Raw genomic sequence first — 2,659 nt, 5'->3', positions numbered from 1 at the left:
CCACGAGGGAAACTAACCTACCCTAAACTACCCTAACTACCCTAATCTAACCAAAACTAGATTTATTGGTAAGTATTGTACATGCTCCGGGCGGATTTTAGCAAGAAAAACAACGACTGGCAAGTGAAAATTCATCCGGAAATTGATATACAGTAAATAATCGCTGGATATATTGGAAAGAATAAAGGGAAATATGCAAATTAAAGAGGAAATAAACTCAAAATAAAGTCTCCTTCTGGTCATGGCTCAAAATACAAGTTTACTCAGAATAATGGTGTTCAATATAAGGGAAGCTGAATAACTCACCCTGGAGATGAACTTTCTCCGTTTTAAAGTCGCCATCTCCTAACAAGCTTATTTATTTATGTTATTTTCAAGCTGAAGGCAAGACTTTGAATACTCATCTACAAAGATGAATCAACTCGCCTGTTGACAAAAAGAATATCTACGATACTTATCTACTTCTCTACCTGTGTGTGTGTGTGTGTGTGTGTGTGTGTGTGTGTTATAACATTCAAGTTTTCAACAAACCAATAAGTCGAAGGATTTCATGTAAAGAGAGAAAACCGGTGGAATAAATAAGTGTTAGAGGGAAAGCTTTTTGTTAAGGAGAAAGAAAAGCAAGAGAGTGATGACATATAAGACTGAGGAGGAGAGAGACGCTGACGGGAGAGTGATGATGAAGGTAATGAGAGGGAAGGAGAAGGGAGGGAGGAGTGATGTGAGAGGTGGCTGGGTCGGTGTAACACAGGGCTCAAGCTGGGGAGAGACTGGACTGGGTTGGAGCACCACCCAGACAACCAAACATACACCACACTACCATTACCCTTTGCTTCACCGTCTTTGCCTTGTTTGTCCTACCATACCACTGTCTCCCTACCATTATGTACTTTTTCTTCGTTTGTGTCTTGTGGCTTTCCTACCATGTCACTGTTTTACTACCAATATTTCCTTTTTTACTTTCTGTTCCTTGTGTGCAGCCAACCATACCACTGTTACTCTCTCTCTCTCTCTCTCTCTCTCTCTCTCTCTCTCTGTCTGTCCGTTTGTCTGTCTGTCTGTCACACACACACACACACACACACACACACACACACACACACACACACACACACACACGAACTGTGGTTAGTATGTATGCAAATATTTTAGTCGTGTCTTGTCCCTGTCGGCCTTCATGCATCAAACATTCCACATCTGGTAATGCTCTGGATAGGAAATATTCAGAGTCTATAACAGCTCACGAAACATCAATATACTCACTAAAACTGATAGCAGATGTTTATTTCGACTCGTGACATGCGACTCACCGACTGAAAATAAAAAATAAAAGGAGCTGTATTATATTTCATGGCCGACTGACCACACAGCTACGAGTTAACTCAAGTATTCAACATCTGGACTCACTGCGGCTGCCATCGCTCGTTTGATTCGTCAGTCCGTCACCCTTTGTAATTTTTCCGGACGTTGAAAGAACCTCAATGTGTATGAATAAAATGATATGTGGTAAGGCTCGAAGGACCACTTCCTCCATAGCGATATGGCTTACGTGTCACTTTAACTCCTTCAGTCCAAGAACGTATTATTTACTTTATTCTCACTATCTCCAGACAGTTCTTCTCAGGTTTGTAGAAACTTTAGGAACTGGAGGGTAGATATATCCTTCATTTACCCCTGCACTGCATCAGGTCCCCATACAGATGAATAAAACCGTCTGGAGGAAGAAATAATTAAACACGCCACCTGGACTCAAGGGGCTGGGTTTTTAGCAACTTTACCAATTTGCCTTGTACACATCATCTTAATAGTGTGTACTGTGCCAACACACTGGAGCCTCGCAAGCTGAAGGAATGGAATGTTTTGATTACTTTAGTTCATGAAGGGCTCAGCAATTGTGTAACTGCAAGAGAAACCGAATAATGAAAGTAGGCCGTCAGATGTGATAAAACAGCTATCAAGGCTTATTTTGTACAAACTGCCCGAGAAGTTCGCGACCACGTATGTGTCAACTGAGCTGGTAACACTGTGTGGGCGGGGCGTAAGAGTAGGTGGAACAGTGTACAGTGACCTGAACTGTTAAGTAGACAGCCACTAATATAACAGTCAAAAGAATTATCCCAGCTAAGTTGACACGAACCAAATCCAACAACAGCGACACTGTAAGCCAAGGGTGGAATGGCCAGCGATTAATGGTCAAAATATAAAGTCAGATTGAATTACCTTTACTTCATTCTCATGTTCTTGAATAATTTACTCCATGTTCTGGCTGAAAAAATGGCAATGCTGACGTTTATCGCATGGACCATTTTTTTTTTTTTTTTTTCCCGTTGAGTACACCGCTTCCCGTCCGATCAGCGAAGTTAAGCAACGTTGGGTCTGGTTAGTACTTGGATGGGTGACCGCCTGGGAACACCAGATGCTGTTGGCATCCCTACGTGTCAAGTGGGGTTGGTGGAGGATCAGTGCTCCCTCCCTGTAAAACAATTAACTCTAAGCCGTTGGCCACCCCGTTTGTGATACATGGCGTCTGGCAATGAATGAATGAATGAATGATGAGGTGAGAAGTGGTATGCAGCGACTACTACTTCCCTTCACAACAGGTCATAAAGAACTATGTGGAGAGGTGATGGTGAATTGGACAGAGATGTGGCCTACTGTC

At 42.4% G+C, this 2,659-nt stretch overlaps 1 pseudogene; it reads left to right on the top strand.

Moving 5' to 3' along the window:
* The first annotated feature begins 2,309 nt into the window (after nucleotides 1-2,309).
* On the top strand, nucleotides 2,310-2,428 carry LOC145389807 (5S ribosomal RNA; annotated as a pseudogene).
* Nucleotides 2,429-2,659: the final 231 nt, after the last annotated feature.

Source organism: Coenobita brevimanus, unplaced genomic scaffold (assembly GCF_032717465.1).
Source record: "Coenobita brevimanus isolate Jiangsu-jjx unplaced genomic scaffold, ASM3271746v2 jjx.HiC_scaffold_2238, whole genome shotgun sequence".
Lineage (NCBI taxonomy): Eukaryota > Metazoa > Arthropoda > Malacostraca > Decapoda > Coenobitidae > Coenobita > Coenobita brevimanus.
The sequence above is the reverse complement of the archived record's forward strand: the minus strand, read 5'-3'. Positions and strand labels throughout refer to the sequence as shown.